Genomic DNA, 19,014 nt, shown 5'->3' on the forward strand with positions numbered 1-19,014 from the left:
CTAGCCACGAGCAGATGGCGTGTGGTTAGCGGGTTCACAGGAGCAGAATGCAAGGATCTGAGGGGTGAAGAAGCTTGTTGACCGACAAAGAGGAGGAAAGTCAATGCGATTGCAGACCAGTGAGCGAGAGAAGGAATAAAAGGTCAGAGAAATCAGAACAGTCTCACAGACCAAAGTAAGGAGTTTGGATTTTATTGTGGAATGAGAAGCTACTGGGGAATATTAAACATGGAGAATCCGGTTTGTAGATTAAAGGACCATGGTGGCTGTTGTGTGGAGAATGAACTGTGGGGACAAGGACAAGAAAAAACACAAGGAGTCCAGTTAATAGGCTTTGGTAACAGTTTGGGTGACAGATATTGGCAGGCTGGACTGTGTTGATGGTGGAGTAATTTACATTACATTACACCAGCCACATGTATTAAATTATATCTAAAGGGATTTGCTGTGGTAGAGATGGAGGTGCAGGGAAAATGGGTAAATGAAGGATCCTTGATGCCTCTGATGCCTGAGCCACAGCCGCTGAATCCACACGGGTGCTATTTTCTGAGATAGGCAAGTCTATGGAGGCACCGTATTTGTGTGTGGTAGGAGCTGGAAATTAAAAGTTGTATTCTGAACATGTTGAGATTGAAATGCCAATTAGAAGCCCAAATAAAGTTTTATCAGTATAGAGTTAGATAAAATAACTTCTGTCTCAGGAGGAAAGTTGAACTAGGCCTGAGATTGATGGGCATGGAGAGTAAACTATGGTACTGGATGAAATAACCTAAGGCAAGAAGATAGGGAAGAGTTGCAGAGATGCAGGAAAAGAAGAGGAACCAGCAAGAAGAGTGGGAAGAAACAACCAGTGAAATAAAAAGAACATCAGGCAACTGGAGTGTGCCAGAAACCAAGAGAAGAAAATGATTCAAGTAGAAGGAACTAATCTATCATGTCAAATGCTATTAAGAGATCAACAGAGATGAGGAATAACAACTGACCGTGGGAACTGACAAGAGAGAGGCTCTTAATGACCTTGACAAGAGCTGCCTCATCAGAAGGGGATCACAAAGGAGAAAAGGAATTAAGGCAATATGTAGACAAGTGTCTTGAAAATGTTTGCTATTATAGAAGCCGAGAACCAAGGCAGGCACAGGAGGGAAATAAGAGGTCAAACTCTTTGTTTTATGAGGAAGAAGAATTTACTGGATGTTCATATGCTGACAGGAGCCATTTGATCAACAAACAAATGTATCAATGACTGAGCAGGAGTGATAGTAATTATTGGAGAGAATTATTTGAATAAGCATAAGAATGTAATCTAGGGCATGTGTGGATACGAGAACACTGACTAGACAGTGGATGTGAAAGTTGCTAAGGATGATAGCAAGAGAAATGAAGAGAAAGAGAGTGCGCCAGGTAATTAAACCTTGAGTTGATAAGGGAAGATAATCAGAAGTTTGATAAATGACAGTTTGGAAGACAAGTGTGTAGTGAGTCTTCTGGCAGGCTCCTCCAAGGGGCTTTTCTTGAAGAAAAGGGAGCAACAATGTGGATCAAGAAGCACACTTCCCCCAACCACAGAAGATACTTATAGTAGTTTCCTATTACTGTTGAAGCAAATCACCACAAAGTTAGTGACTTGAAACAGTTGAAATCTATTCTCTCACCATCCCGGATGCCAAAATCAGAACCACCAGGCTGAAATCACTATGAATCAGGCTGAGCTCCCTCCAGAAGTCTAGGAGAGAATATATTCCTTGCCTCTTCCAGCTTCCCCTGGCTCCTATCATTTTTCGGCTCATAGGTGTGTAAATCCAATCAATCTCTGCCTCCTAGTCACACAGTCTTCTGTATGTGTGTCACAAATCTCTCTCTGTGTCCCTCTTTTAAGGATACATGTGGGAGCTTTTAGGGTCCATCAAGATAATCTAGAATAATCTCCCCATCTCAGGATCCTTAATGTAATCATATCTGCAAAGACCTTTATTTCCATATAAGTAACACTTACAGATGCAAGGATCAGTCCTTGATACCTCCAGAGGCCAATATTCAACCTAGTGCAATACTGATCACAGAAGACCAAAAAATGTCTTGCCAATTCAGAAGATAAAGGTTCTAGAGTAGGGGTGCCTGAGTGGTTCGGTTAAGCCTCCAACTTCAGCTCAGGTCAGATCTCACATTGGTGGGTTCGAGCCCTGCATCAGGCTCTGTGCAGACAGCTAGCTCAGAGCCTGGAGCCTGCTTCCGGTTCTGTGTCTCCTTCTCTTTTCCCCCTCCCCCTCTCATGCTCTGTCTCTCTCTGTACCAAAAATAAATAAAACATTTTATAAAATTTTTAAAAAAAAGGTTCTAGAGTAGTCTCTTCCACAAACCAAACACAGGAGCCATTTAACTTCCCCAAACATCAATTTTGTCTTTAATAAAATAGATATCACAGTGTCAGTTCTGACGGGAGGACAAAATATCTGGGAAATTCAAATGAAATAAAGTACAGGATGATGCCCAGTGATCTTTCCTCCTATGTTTACATCCTGCACTAGAAAGATGTTTTAAGAACGCCTGTAATGTCCTCCCTTTCCTGAGGGATCAGAGGCCCTCTGAGACCCAGATCATGTCCTGTTCATCTTTATATCTCCCAACTCTTGGCTCATTGGAAGCCTCAATCTATTCTGATATGATTAGGTTACTTAATCTTACTATAATGACAAATAACTAAGGCTATAATAAATATCAGGAGGCTGATAAATGACAGTATGGAATACTAGCAGGTACTAAGTCTGAGGGACATTACATACTAAATATACAATTTTAAGAATAATTCTTAACATTCCCATTAAATATAATCAAGTTTAAGCAATGAAAGTATGATTTCCTATAGTTTGCTCAAGTAACTATAGCTTTCTGTGTTCGATATTAACATACAAGGTTTCAAAGCCTAAATCTAAATCCAAGTTATCTGGCTCCAGAGTCTAGGTTCAAACTATTAGAATATGTGGCCTCTTCAAAAAGGCTGAGAGTCTATTTCAATAAGTTGAAAAGGGGCATTTGCTATATATTTTAACCAAAAATAAAACAAAACTTTATATATCTGGTTAAATGCAGACATTTCATTGTTAATTTAGTGAAATGAGGACATTTCACTGTTAATTAGTGAAATTTAACTCACTGGGCCATTACACATGGTATAATCCCAATTAGGCATTATAATTATTCTTTTTTGGAAAATTAACCAATATTGTTAGCATAGCACAAATAAATGAAGAGAAATCCATACATGTGCTGTGTTGGAGTCCAAACACCTGATGATTTCCAATATAACTATTAACTGGAAAACTCATCCTACTCTCTAGGGGGAAAACACACCATGCAAGATCTTTATTACCAAGTACATGTGGACAAGAAAACTAATACTCTTGCCCTTGACCTTCAACTCTCCAAAACCACAGTCTGTATTTGAAAAACCTGTAAGGGAAGATGTAGGAAGGTTTAGTTAGAACAAGAAGGTCAAGTTCCACCCAGAGATAAAGATTGAGGATAGAACAATTTTTGCTGATGATGGTCTGTAAATTCCATCAGGGAATAAAGGAAGATGCAGGATGGCAGAGCAAGATAACTGAACGGTTCAAATGGTCCAATGAAATGGCTCAAGGTCTTTACAGACTTCTACCGTAACCAACTGCAGTGCTTCTTTCCAATGCTCACACTCTCCTGGGTACTTCAGCCCCTAAAACCGATGGCATTGATGGTGTCTTTTTTCTTCTTTCACTCATTCCTCTAAATCCTAGGCCAGTTTTCTTTTTCAAAGCCCCAGTTTTTGTTCCATATTTTCTCATTCAAAATATACCACCACTTCTACAATATCAAATGAAACCTCCAAGCTAATGACCCCCAAATGTACTTATGTTTACTCAGTGATTCCTAAAGTTTTTGGTTTCAGGATCCCTTACATTCTGAAAAGTTACCGATTAACCTGTGGAGCTTTTGTCTTGGATGGTTACATTTATAAATATATATTATGTTAAGATAAAAACTGGTAACTATTTAGAAACACTTATCCAGTCCACTTAAAAAATAACTACAACAAACTTATTACATTAGAATAGGTTACATGCTTTGTGAAAAACAACTATATTTTACAAAACAAATAGTGTAAAGAATGGCATGAGTTTACATTATTTTAAATTTGATTAATATCTGGCTTAAACAAAGAGAGCTAGATTTTTACTTTTTTTTTTTTTTTTGGATTTAACTCATTACAATATATTGTCTTGGTCAAGGCATACAGAAAAAAATAACATCCAGTCTCCCAAAGATAGGTAGTTGGCAAAGGAAGGTATATTTAACCATCTTTTCATATAATTGTTAATATTCTTTGTTATTACACCAAAACTTGACAAGTAATTTTACTTCATTGTCAGTTGCAAAGCCCCATTGGTTTATATTTCAGTAGGAATGGTTCTATTACCCAGGCATGATTTTGTAACTCGGACATTAACATTTGAAAAATGTTGGTTCATACATTAGGCACATTTCCTCAATGCTGACACAGTTAATCTTTTCTTTTTTTTTTAAGAATTTTTAAAATTTTAATATAGTTCAAATCAGCGTGCCAAGTTCATTTCAGCTCCTTTACTGCCAAACCTGGGGGCAGCGACTGCTTCAGCTTCTCTGCCTTCTCCTTGTCTGTGATGACCAAAGTGTAAAGGTATCTGCTGCATCGGACGTTGTCCTTATTTTTCTTGATCTTCACGGACTTGGCATCCTTTCGCCGGGCCGTGAGCAGAAAGTCCTTGATTTCTTCAATTTTGCAAGGCATGGTTACAAGGGGATGCAGGCGAGTGCAAGGCCGGCACCCCGGATTGCCCACCAGAGCCCCAATTACCACCCTAGGGACACTCACGGCAAGCAGCAAAAAGCAATCTTTTCTGCATATACTAAGAACTTTTCAAGTTTATAGTGACCTCTGAAAGTTTCCTAAAATTCCAACTTGCCCTTGAAATCTTAACTATTATCCCTGGCAACAAACACTGGAAGTTCTGTTTCTTGAAGCAGCAGGCTCATTTTAGTCCACTTTAAGAAAATGTCTACCAAACACCCAAGTCTGAATCATCATAATTTTTCAATCATTTTTTCACTAAAATAAAGCATGTTCAAGAAAAAGAGTGGCTAGTTGAGTTTACAATTAAAACAATCACACACAAGCCTTTTGTCAAGAGAGCCACTATAATCTGACGTGCAGAATATGTTCTTTATATATTGTGTGATCACATAGAACGTGAAAAATATGTATAATTCAGGGCTGATGCTTAACAAAATTAATAATTTTTACTGCTTCATCAGGACATTTTTTAAAGAAACTGGACTTTTTTTTTTCCGGCAAGTTTGTTGATGTGGACAACAGAATGACTGTGAATATAAGTTGGTGCCACTAACTTATTGCTAAAACTCCAACAGTTTTGCTCACTACTGCACTTACACCACCAACAGAAATGCCAATGCAGAGAGAAAGAAAAATCATGTCTCAATAGAATTATGAATATTGTTTTGATCTCCCATACATTCTGAAAAGATCTTTTAACCTCAGATTACACCATGAGAACTGTTGAAGAGGCAAAATTGTCATACCTGGAGATCTAATTATTTTTCAATGCCTAACATCAACCTGGATCTCTTTAGGTCTACTATTCTCTTCTGCTTTGCTCAGCAGCTTTCTAACTTCCTTATTTCATATATTAGAATCAGCCTTGTAAGCATCCAGACTCAAGGTGCTGAGACATTTATTTCCTATGTCTAGTTAGTCATCAATAACTATTTTTCCTTTCTTTTTCAAAGAAATCTTCCCCGTTATCAGATATTGCCAAAAAAAACTAACTTATCCAACCTAGATTACTAAGAAAAGTTTCCAAAGGTTTCTTGGACTTTTCTTCCTCACCCAACTAAATGCTTTCTCCCTGCCTTTTACCTACATATTTAAATACAACTTTCACTCCAAGACCAAGTCCAAATCCCATAGACCTGAGCTAGTCAACACAGTTTTATTTACACTACAGAGTCTCCAAGGCATGCCTCAAAGGATATCCAGGTGCCAGAAAAACCATTTTATCAAGTAGCACATGGCATTCTAAATTAAAATGAGTTAATTGGACCTACAGTCCCTCTAACTATATAATTATCCAAATTATACATCTTTCCTTTTAAAGCTAGCTCAGTACAATCCATTAATGTACAAAAGCAAATGATCTCCAGCTGAAATAGCTAGCATCCTCTAAATAGGTACAGTTGTTCAATTGACTTTGTCATCATAGTTAATTATATTTATTTATCTCATTACGCCAAATCACTATAAGCCATGGACCATTATTTGTTAGTCTAAGAAGTGTGTTTAATTTACACCCTCTTTTAGAAAATTTTGATGGGTATTTTTTCCCCAAATAGTGGATACAAATGTGTGTCTTAGCATCTTACATCTTCCCCCATTTCATGTTTCCTGGGATATGTGCCTATAGTATAGTGTTAAAAATACTTTTGTTTGTCCTGCTAGCTTTATACTAATGACTGATGAGTTGGGCAATTCAAGAATAGTCATTATACAAATTCATACTAAAGTAAAATATTGATGAGATGTAACCACTTAAAAATGGTTTTAATTTCATTCTGGAATCTCCTATTTTAGAACATCCTCACCATGGTCTACAGATCTGCTAGATTATACTGCCATGTGTCATGTGCTGGTGCTTCTTATGGTGACAGGCCAGCAAACAGAAAAAGGAAAGAATTGCAGTATTCCCTCCAAAGTGACAGGCAGTGTAGTAAACATACTGTTTCTGGCTTGACAAGAGAGAAAACCCCTCAGAATGTAGGGAATTTTTTTAGACTATTACATTCTTTCCAAATCGCAAGAGGAAAAATGTAAATACTTTCTGATAACTGAAATGGGTTGTAAAGCACAAAATCAATCAGACTGAGAAGACTCTGTTTTACTACAACATCCATTACTGCTTTCATAGATGTTATCAGAAAACATTCCAACAGTAACATAGTCAAAAGCAGAAAGCATAGGGTATAACAATTATGTGATTCACCTATGGGATGCTAGCAGTCCCCTATAAATTTGTTAGATATCTAAACTTCTATAAAAACTGTGCTTCCAAAGATATCTTTTTAAAACCCAAGTTTTAAATTATGTACTATAATTATATATTATCATTTCAAAGATATGACTTTAGAAATAATATACATGTTCCTTATTTATAAAAATTGACCAAATCTGCACACCCCCTATTCAAATATCTGTTGCCCTAATTCAAAATGTTTAAATAAAAGTGGAAAAGCTCATTAAATTTTTGCAGAGCAAGGTCAAAGCATCTGGAATATCAGTGTATTGAAAATCTAAACAAAAATAAGATAAGTGTACCAATCTCCCAAATGTTTCAACCCCAGATCAGGGACTACAGGCTCTGTTTTATAAAAAATAAACAAATACAAATAAGTCCTTTAGATAAAGAATTTCTAGGACCCTTCTCATGCCCCACTACCATGTTCAATTCAGTTAAAACATAGTAGCCTTTGAGCTAATGCACCAAATGCCATAAAGCTAGAGTTAAAAATCTATTTTTAAATTGTTTTATAGGAAATTGATCTTAGCTTCTATGTGGACCTCCAGCTATACATTTGAAACTCATTAAAAAGTATAGCCCATCATTTAGGAAGATACTAATCAATATTGAGTCATATTTCCACTATATTGCACTTATACTGATGAATCCCAGTATGTTTTCTTTCATTTTGAAACTATTATCCAAGATGTATCTTCCCTCTTTTCTATAATGAACTCCAATACAATCATCAGCATTTTTATTTCAATAGGTTTCCCTACTTCGTGTTGTTGTCCACACTGGTTATTACTACATTTCATTTTATGTGACTCTTTTCAATTTTAATTCCGATTCCATTTCCACATATGCAAGAAATTCTCTGTCCAAATAGAGTGAAGGGTTTTAAACAGACTCAATTCCATCCATAACCTAAAGCGTAGTGGTCCCTGTGCCTAGCCCTCCTACCGTCATGAGGCGAAGGGGAACTCACTACTCCAGCCATATCAAATAGTAACGTCTTATCAAAACCATTCTCTGGATGAAAAGGAAACTGAGCTTGGAAGTTTAAATAAAGCCACATTCTCCCCACACATAATTTGTGGCACAGCATTTTCAAGAGCCTCATTATACTTCAGAAACTCTTTAGTTATCCTTAAAGCCCAAGACTGTTTTAATGTTCCCGAATGAGTAAATTATTCAGACAGAATTTACTGTGCATGAAGGAGGGGATAAAAGAAAAAAAACTAATAACACTTGGTAAAGTTCCACCAATGGTATTTTAGTAGATACTTTATACAATTTCATCTACCTAAACTATGCTAAGTTGCTACCCAGGGTACCATACAGCATTCAAGCTATATAAAAACTAATTGTGTTCATTATGGTTCTAAGTACACATATAATATATATGACAGTACATTGGTCTGTAGTGCCCAATATGACCTCACATTATGAAATATTAAAAAAGCCAAAGGCTCCCATTGCCCATAACAGTGTTTCTTAAACCCCAATGTGAATAAAAATTTCTTCAGGTTTCTGATGTAATTAAGACATTCAGATTCACTAGATGGGGTTGGGGTATTTCAAACCTGGCCCTGGTGTTTCTAAAAGTCTAAACACCTCCTACTTGTGTGGAGTCTAATCTATTTTTCTGCCGTCATCTTGACCACTCCTCCATTTCTTTCTCTCCTGTTCCTACACACACCCTCTCTTCGGGTTCCAACACACAGACAGCTGATTATCAAAACTCAGAAACATGATTCTGTTTTGGTCTCCCAAGCCTTCATGCATTCTTTCCTCCTTCCATCCTTGTCTGCCTGGACGCCTTATACTCATACTTAATGCAAATGGCATCTTATGCACAAACTTCCCTGACCCAATCAGGCTGCTAATTGTAAATTCTACTATTTTATGCCACTGTCAAGGTCACTTTGTTCATCTGCACTATTTTCTAGTTACATGCTAATGTCTCTCTATGACCCACTATACCTATAGTTTGTGAGGTCAAGGACTATAATGTATTCATCATATCATTTCCCTTCTAACCATTAGGCCTGAAACCTAAGAGGTATATAATAACTGTTTATTAAGCAAAACATAAAATGTTACTATGGCACTCCTTCTTTCAATGTATCCAAACACTCTAAACTCTTAGTTCCTATCAATACACATTTAAAGTCCTATATCTTAAGAAAGAATCATGGAGCATTCAATCTCCCAAAGATATATCTCCGACAGATTGCATCCACAATGTTCCATGATTCTGACTTAAGATGTGTGTGTGTGTGTGTGTGTGTGTGTGTGTGTGTGTGTGGCTTCTTTGTTAAATAATTGTACTTAGTGCAAATTTAGTTTCTTTTAACTTGTTTAAAGAGACGTCTTATGTTTTACTCCATTGTGGTCCCCCTGTTGGAGACGGTAATCAATAGGATGTGACTCTTGGCTGACCCCTGAACTGGACCCAGGCTACTGCTGGAGGCTCTAACCCTCTCCTCTGTCTTTGGAGTGTTCATTCTACTTGCCATCTCCATGCTAGAAACTGCTCCAAGAACACAGCTTGAGAGACTAAGGTGTTTCTGAGGCCATCTGGACTGTATACATGACTGAACCCAGTCAAGGTCTCTATAGAATCTTTGAGGATTCTGATGAGTAAGTGTGGCGATCTACTCATCTTTCAGCGGCACAAGACAAGTCCCCTGGTTCCTTATACTTGTCACCTACCAATCTGGAATGGCCGCTTCTTTCTAGAACTTCTCCGTCCCCCTGTAAGGGAGGGGAGGGGCGGTTTACAGACCATTACACCCACATGCCTAATAGTTTTTTTTTTCTTCTACCTACAATTTGTTAATGTAATAAAAATAGGTCTGGGGGGGAAAAGTGATAGTGAATGATGGCTGTGATTCACCACTCATGTTCAGAGCTCTTTGTTAGTAAAAATACCATTATGGTCTTTCTTAATATAAAGGGCACCGTTCACTGGACTAGTCTAGATGGGGGGAAAAGTGGAATAAAGATTGGAAATTTTTCTACATTAAGAGGGGGACAGGAGCTTTGGGTGGCTTGTGCCTGCTATCGTTTGAAAGAGTAGGTAGAATAGAAGTGGCTCTGGCAAAACAGCAGGAAGTTGAAAGGGTTTTTATAAAAGGACTTGGTAAGAAATTTCCATTAACAGGGATTATTTTTAAATGTCCAGATACAGAAGCTTCTGCATTGGGCTACTATTTACCACACCAGCCCCACACGTTCAGTAAAAGTGTGTCAAGACAGCAATTATGGGGCGCCTGGGTGGCTCAGTTGGTTAAGCGTCAGCTTCGGCTCAGGTCATGATCTCGCGGTTCATGGGTTCGAGCCCCGCGTCGGGCTCTGTGCTGACAGCTAGCTCAGAGCTTGGAGCCTGCTTCCGGTTCTGTACTTCTCTCTCTCTCTGACCCTCCCCTACTCGTGCTGTCTCTGTCTCTCAAAAATAGATTTAAAAAACGAAAAATTTTATTAAAAAAGACAGCAATTATGGGCTAATGATGTGCTGGGAGATTGGAAGGACACAGTTTTGACTCCTCGGCTCAAGGGGTGTATGGGAGTGGAGAGAGGCCAGCATCTTCAGGAAAGGAGAAAACAGGCAAGTGCCAGGATAACAGGAGCACCCAGGACCTGGAGTCAGCAGGGGTAATGCAAAAGCATACTCTTGGGGAACACTTAAAAGTAGTGGGGTGGGTCCTGAGTTTATTACAGGAAATTGTATAGGAATTTGGCACATTCTATTTGGATATTAAAGGGAAGTGTAAGCCCAAAAGACTGAAAAACCAGTAATACCAAACTTGCATATTCGTGTGGTTGCATAGAGCACACACTACACTCCACACCCATTACCTTGTTTCCAATTCTGCTCTGCTACGTACCACCGGGACTTCGGGCAAGTTATTTAACTTTTATGTGTCCCTGTTTCCCTCTTTATAAAACAGCAATAGTAATAGTGCCTACTTCACAGAGTGAACATTCGGATATCAATTAATCTTTTTAAAAGACCTTCATCAGTACCTATCAGATAGTACACCAATTTTTCTTCATAAATAAAAGAAGAAATACAAAGAGAACAAAGCTCTCATCCCTATTAGATTTTCTTCCGTGTCATGTACATAAATCATATTTACACTTGTATAATAAAGTGATCACAGGCTAATGAAGTTATCCTTTAGAGATTTACATACAAAATCTGTGGAATAAAATGTTATGATTGTATTACTTAATATGAAGTGCTTTTATTTCTTCATAAAATAGTCCTAATATTCAATCTCATGGTTGGAAGGAAGAAAAATGTAAAAATCAGATCATAAACTCTGGTACAAGACAAAGTCAAACTTGTCTCTTTGGGACCTGGAAAGGGAGATGCAAATGGGTAGAACGGTCCCTTCACCTAGAGCGTCTTCCCACTTAGAATCGTGCTCACTTGAGGCAGCACGCGGAGCACCTTCCCAGTCGCATCACTAGCCTTTGCTCATTTCTCAGTCTTCCCACCCAGCTGTGTGCTTCTCGGGGGCAGGAACGATGGCGTCCCCAGCACGTACCGTAGTGCTCATGCATACGTGGACCTCTTCCATCCTGGATCTCCTTTCCTACTAGTGCCAGCACTACCCTAGCCAATGGGAAGTACAAGGACCGATTCAGTACATCCTGCTAAGCAAAGGAACCACAATGAGAAAGATGACTGTAGAAAGTTTTGGGGGGCGCATCGGTGGCTCAATAATTCAAGTGTCCAGCTCTTGGTTTTGGCTCAGGTCATGATCTCACAGTTTGTGAGCTCAAGTCCCGTGCTGGGTTCTGTGTTGAAGGCAGGGGGCCTGCTTGGGATTCTCTCTCTCCCTCCCTCTCTGTTACTCCCCTGATCACATTCTATCTCTCTCTCTCAAATAAAGAAAAACTTTAAAAATATCTTTGAAAAAATAAAACTTTTAATATTTTATGTTATCCCCCACAAAAGATGAATAAACTAACAAAGGAAAGAAAATAAAATTATTCAACCTCTTTAGACTTCAGTTTAGCACATTATTGGGTGTTTTTTTTTTTTAATATATAGGAAGGTAATCATTTCCTTGATTAGAGTGTCTAAAACCGGAAATCCTTCTTGACTCCCTCCTCTGTCTCCGGTGGACAACCACAACTTTGCTCTTATGTTACCTTCCCTTTTGGTAGACCCCTGCTCTTCCTTTTCATCTATTTTCTCTCTTCTGTTCCTCTTAGCGTCCCAACTTCCAAAAGCCCTCTTGAGTTGATACTTCAACTCTGTGCTACCTTGGTATTTCCTAGCACTGATTTCAGCATTCCTCATTTTATTTATCCCTCTCTCTCTTTCTCCTCTCCCCCCAACCCCAAATCATGAGCACTTAGAAACCAAGCACTTGGTCTTACTCATCTGTAGCATCCAATAGTTTGATCCAAGAATATTCTCAGGAAAAAGATTCGTTAACAGCTTAAATCAAGTAAAGATTTTGTTGTTTTTGTTTTTCTTTAAGGAAAATGTAATCACTTATTTGGCTATGTACCCTACAACTTTTTCATGAAGCTGGCTTACTATATTACTTATTTAAATGAGCATTCATGTATTTTGGTAACTTCTTTGTAAGGAAAAATTGGGGCACGTTTTAGAGGATCACTGACTCTTACATACTATAGGATCATCCTATTGTAACAATCATGTTATATTAAAAATCAAAAAGAAGTAAAAAAGGAAGGAACTAAAAGGCAGACAGATGGGGAAAGGAAAAAAATTTTTAATGGGGAAGTGGAAAGAATTATGTATAAACTTTCAGATCTTCAGTGTAAATTTGCTTATTATTTTCCACAACTTGAAAGTGCATTCATATTATATATGAACACACAATTAAAATTGCCAGAAAAATATAAACCAAGAGTAAATATCCAAGAACCTCCCTCATTTTCCTTATTAATTTATTACTGTTTCAGTCAAATGTTGAAAAATGCCAGGTGACCTGATCAGTTTGTAAAGACTGACAATACTAAAATATCCAGATCAAATAAGCAAAAACAAAATTCCTGACTTTAATTCTTCTAGTTGTTTTTGCTTTCGCATATAACTTCCATTACCTGAAACCATGCATGTTATTAAGATCTGCTCTTCATACAGATAAAGTTCAGTGATATTTATAATGGTTCAGGCACAAAGTTAAAAGTACAATGTCTACTATAACTAATTTAAAATGTCATTCTCTGGCTTGTGCTGTAAGCAAAGAAATATTAGTCTGGGACATCTGTCTAGCAGGTGAATGGATTTTATTTTGTTGTTTCTAAGTCAACGCAAGAATGGGAAACACAACAATGCAAATAAAGTCTATTACAAGGATGAGGCTAGGGCTTGTTCTGAAATGTTTTAGGCTTTTTTTATAATGGGAATATCAACACCCACTTCTGTCTTTTTTCAAACAACAAATAATAATTGAGTATCTACTATGAGCAGGTGCTAAATCCTCTTACATCAAGAAGCCTACTAAAATTAATTAATTAAGAAAAAATGACATACACCTAAGTGGTTAAAATTAAAATCACCTAACCTTATCAAAATAAAACAACTGAAATGCTCATATACTGTGTGTGGAAATGTTAAATGCTACACCTACTTTGGGAGATGACCTAGTCATTCCATTCCTGGTATTTACTCCAATCAAATGAAAACATATGTACGTTCATATAAAGTCCTGTACATCAATGTTCATAGTAGCATTACTTTTAATTATTCAAAAGTGGGAATAATTCATATGTCCCAAATGTCCAATTGTCAAAATAAAAACTAATAGAAAATTGTGGCATATATGTAAGATAGAGTACTGGTCAGTAATTAAAATACATTGGTGTACATAATAATATGAATAAACCTCAATATAATGATTCAAAATGAAAGAAGCCAGACAAAATAGAGTTTATACTATATGAATCCAATTATATAAATTTATGGTAAATAAGAACAGGTCGAGGGTTCCCTGAGGAGAGGGACTTTGAGAGGCCAAGTTTACAAGCAGGAAATTACAAAGGGATATAAGGAAACTTTGAAGGGTAAAGAGGTAGTCATCATCTTGATTGTGCTGGTCTTATTGGTGTGCCAATATCTCAAAATTTATCAATTTGTACTTTTCAAATATGTAGAGTTCATCATATGTCAACTAGATCTCAATAAACTATTAAATGAATTTTAAAACAGGAGTCTCACAGAGAGACATGGTAATAAAAAAATTAGGATGCAATAAAACAGAAATCAAAACAGAGTAATGGAAACTCTTCTCTCTGGTGGTACTTTTAAACCGGCTTGGGAGTAGAGAAAAGCCTTCTGCTATCACCACCTAAGCTCACAAATCATGCCCAGACACATCTACTTTTTCCATCTTTTCATAAAAATGGGTGAGTTCTTCCACTTCCTCTGAGGGGCTTTTCATAGATCTTTCTTGTAGGAGTAGGCAGAATGTACAAAGTGAACAACTGTAGTCATGTGATCAGTTTGGTTAGAGTAGAAGTTAGGAACACACAATCAGTTACAAATAACATTCACTCACTTGATCCATGAAAATTCTCTTACAAAATGCTATAAATATCCTTTGGGGAGAGGGATGGAATAAATAGACTGCCTTTTGTTTAAATATTATGAATCCCTAAACACAGAACTGACTATACAAGTCTGAAGATAATTTGCATCATCTATCATAACATATTACTTAAATTGATTGTGAACATGTAGATACGAAACTAGTAGACATGAAAAAATAAGCTAATTTTTAAAAAATCCTTAGGCTTATGTTTATTATATCAACCACAGCAAATATTGCCCAAGTTAATCAGTTTAATTTGGGTTAACTTGTGCTCAATGCACTAATTATGCCTACATATCAAAAGCAAAGCTCGTTAAGATACCTAAATTAAATCTAACTCTCCTTTGTGATCACCTGTTGGGATTTAATTGTTTACCAGTGTCAGATTTAAATAAGCAATTCCAAATGACACAAACACTAGCCGTCACATGCAGTGACTCTCTGTACGCTTTTGCTGCAGGAGAGTAAAGCAGGTTGATAGTTGGTTTTTAATCCTATCACAGTTTTATCACAGAAGGAAATATTTTGGCAATTTCATGTCAAGCTAGTTCATTTTTCAGAACTGCCTGCAGTCTGGGAGAGATAATCACACTGAAGCTGCTCTTGGGACTGACGAATACTCCCAGAAATTATATCATATTCCACAGTTGAACACTCACCCTCAAGTGAGCATCACCTCAGAAATTAACAAAAAAAGAGGCTCCGAGCATTCAAAATTATTGACTGAAGCTGATCAGAGGAGAAGACACAAAGACTGACAGTAGGAAGCTGGAGGTGTTGCAGCCACCCATGTTTCCAGTTGACAGTCATTCTTATTTTTTTTTATTAGATTGAATATATTGCTCTCTTTTTTCAGCAAGACTTTATTTTGCTCTAATCTTGGGAAATGAGCTCTCTGATTCTTACCTCCTGCTCCTGACTATCCCACATTAACATCAGCATAGTCTTTCTCCTGGTTTATACCATTTTGTCAATTTTTTAAATCTTTTGTGTTATGACTGCCATCCTGTCTCCGCATCCAACTCCTCGACCTTGGCAACAGACTCAACACTGAACTCACACCTAATTCCAATCCACTCAGAACACTAATAGATGAGTAATCACCAAACACTGTCATGCACATTCACTCCTCAAAATACAGGGTGTTTGTCTATTGTCAAATCAAAGTGATCTCCTGGGCACCGAAAGCTTTGTATCTAGGGTCCCCACAGAATCCTTCATCAACTGGAGTTCGGCTTATCACGGTGAGGTCACCAGTTGTGGGTTCAGGCTTTGGCTTTTTTCAGCAAGGCCAAGGATGGCAGAAAGGATTACTCAAGACTCCATGCAAGTCAAGACAGGTGAGAGGGAGGCTCAGGGAAGCCACCCCCCACCCTGAGCCACTCTCAAGCACCTGTATTTATTATGCACACATTATAGGGAAAATATTGCACAATGTCAGTGGCTAATTGCCAGTAAGTATGTATAGAAAGCATGCAAAACAAAAAACAAAAAATACAAGGCATTCCCAAGGCTACAAGCCAGCCAATGCGGAAAGCAGGGTGGAAACCAAGATAATTTATTCCATAGATAACATGCTCTAAGGAAGTCATGAGCACTGGCAGTACCCAACCCTTACATACACATTAACTAGATACTGGTCAGCTATTTTCAGCAGGGCCAGAGAGCAGTGTAATGCTTCCCTATAATCACCTTAACCAGGACATCGCTATTAGATTTCCCACACAACAAAATGCCATCCGGTGATTCTACATCCATCAGATGGATCTCTCTTTGTGGTCCTTAAGATCACCAGCTCATGTCCCAGTTCTTGCAAGGAACTCAATCTAGTGTATCTCTCCTGCAGCGATCCATCCTTTACTCTGGATTAATTCAGTGACTAATAAAACTATGGGCATAAGTGATATTTTAGAGATCTTAGCAAGGTGGGCTTAATACAAATTAGTGATGAAAACTGAATTCAGATTTTTGAAAGATGTATTAGTCATCAAGTTCCATAAGAGACTCTCACCCTCACACACATATACAAGCAGATACTTGTCTTCCTATCAAACAGGCTCAGGGTTCCAGTGGACTGTTGATCCTTCAGTTACAATGGTTGACTGTGAAAGGAAACTTTAGCTGTAGTTTTGATGGAAATGCTACTTCTACAGACACTTAATAGAGAATCCAGATGTAATGAATAACCCCCTTCTTTGACCTGCTTTATCCCTAGAAAAGTCACTGCCTTTTCAGTTTTTTAAGTGTATTCATTTTGAGAGTGTGTGGGGAGGGGCAGAAAGGAGGGAGAGAGAATCCCAAGTAGGCTCTGTGCTGTCTGAGCCCGATGTGGGGTTCGAACTCATGAAAAAAGATTATGACGTGAGCCAGTAGGAAACCTAAGTAACAGAGCCACCCAGGCACCCCATCTTCTTTTCAGTTTTGATGAAGCTCTATCCCAGTTTTATTCTGCCTTGTCACTGGCAGAATAAACATCTGAAAGTACTACTCGGTAAAGTACTGCTGATTCCTTCTCTACCTCTTGCTGTCGTGTGTACAGTCAGGTTTTTCTTAGACCATCAGTAGAATATATGGTAATGAACATGCAGGGCTGTTCAAATCTTTATTCGGGACAGAGTCCCTATTTTAAATTAGTGTCTGTTCACTGTCACCCGATCGCATCTCACCTTAAACATTCATTCACAACCCGATCATAGAGTGCTTTCTCTAATTTGTCTCGGACTTGAAATCACAATCTGACTCGCTCAATAGCATTCGCTGCAATCACCGTCATCATCCAGGCTGTATCACAGTCTGTGAAACAACCACATTTAGTCTGGGACCACTGTTTGCAGTGTGGTCACAACGCACACAGTCTGTACCATTAAAACAAGACGATGAGTGGCCGTTGGGGCCACAGGTACACAAGTCAGGCCCCCCGCCTCCTGCCAATTCACATACATTCTAACGGCGATACTGGACCACACATCACAATCTCTACTGGCCCATAGTCCAAGCACAACTGTCAAGTTTCTGGATGCACTTGTAATTACTAGGCAGGGTAGTGTGGTACTTTTTTTTTTTTTTAATTCAGAAACTATCATTTGAAAGTACTCCTCTGTTAGGTGTATTAAGTAGTTAATCAATGTGCACTATTTACCCTGAAGCCTATTTTCCCTTTATAAAAACGGACTGGTTGAGTTCTCCTTGTTAGAAAATGTCACCACAATTACTGCGTTCATTTATAAAGACAGAGAACAATGATTAAGTGATATTTCTTAAACATTGCCTATTTCATTGCTTATCTAAAAAGTTATCTGAATGTCAAAGGCTTTTCCATAAATAAGTTAATGATTCACAAGATGCAACTGGACTTTTAAATTGTCATTATGATCAGGAATTATTTTTATTTTTTGACCAGGGTAATCCATTTCCCTGACATTCCAATGTCTTTTGCTTTTTTTTAGAAAACATATCAAAAGAGGTAGAAATAACAAGAAATATTTGGATATATCCTGAAATTTCTCTAAAATGTGAATAACAAAAAAAATCATTAAGTGACAAATAAATTAATAAATTAAAATAATGTTAAATGCTTCCATAATCGTGACACATGTATTTAAGACTTTGGAGAAAGAAGTGAGGGGTATAAAACAATTCACTTAACAGATAAGGAAACAGGCTCAGGGAGATGAAACAGCTTGCATAATTACATTTAGCTCCTGCTATATGCTGCTAGCTGATACCATAGCTTTGTGTGAAACAGAAAAAAGTACATTCTGATCTATAACAGAGCTCTAATCTTAGAGAGCTAAGCCCCGCCGAAGACAGCACCCACTGTTCCCCAGGCCAGGCACCTTTGTGAAATCCTCAGACTGCACTGTCGTACACAGTGAACTACATGAGTTCCTAAAGGCAGAATCTGCATTCAGCCATCGGTGGGTGCATGGGGAAAAGAAAAAGGAAACCAGGATCCGGAATCATCTGACTTGACAAGAGTTCCATCTCATATCGAAAATAGCAGATACTTCTATTCGACTCTGCAGTAAAAGCTGGAAGCTTTCACAGTTCACTTAGTAAAGTCATCAAATAGTAATAACAAAGCCCGATAAAGACCATGTTATAAAAGAGAAAGCAATAGAACAAAGAAGAAAAGAAACATTTTCTGAGAACTTAGGTCATGTTGCACCTGCAGCAGTCTTCAGGACCTGCCCGGATCCTCATCCCACAGAGAAAGATGAGCTTGGGGAGGTGTGCTGGGATCTCCCAAATTCTCTAAGCTCGCTGCAGTGAAGCAGCCTCTGTGGACCAGATTGAGACTACCAACCTCTCTCACAAAAAAAAAAAAAAAAAAAAAAAAAAAAAAA

The 19,014-nt window shown here is 37.9% G+C and overlaps 1 protein-coding gene and 1 pseudogene across 1 annotated transcript in view; both read right to left on the minus strand.

Annotated features, from left to right (window-relative positions):
• The window catches only part of GPC5 (glypican 5), a 1,348,699-nt gene that overhangs the window by 1,097,383 nt on the left and 232,302 nt on the right, over positions 1 to 19,014 (minus strand). The gene's annotated exons all lie outside the window — the stretch shown is intronic.
• Positions 4,558 to 4,809, minus strand: LOC115289387 (annotated as a pseudogene).

This window comes from Suricata suricatta, chromosome 4 (genome assembly GCF_006229205.1).
Source record: "Suricata suricatta isolate VVHF042 chromosome 4, meerkat_22Aug2017_6uvM2_HiC, whole genome shotgun sequence".
NCBI lineage: Eukaryota > Metazoa > Chordata > Mammalia > Carnivora > Herpestidae > Suricata > Suricata suricatta.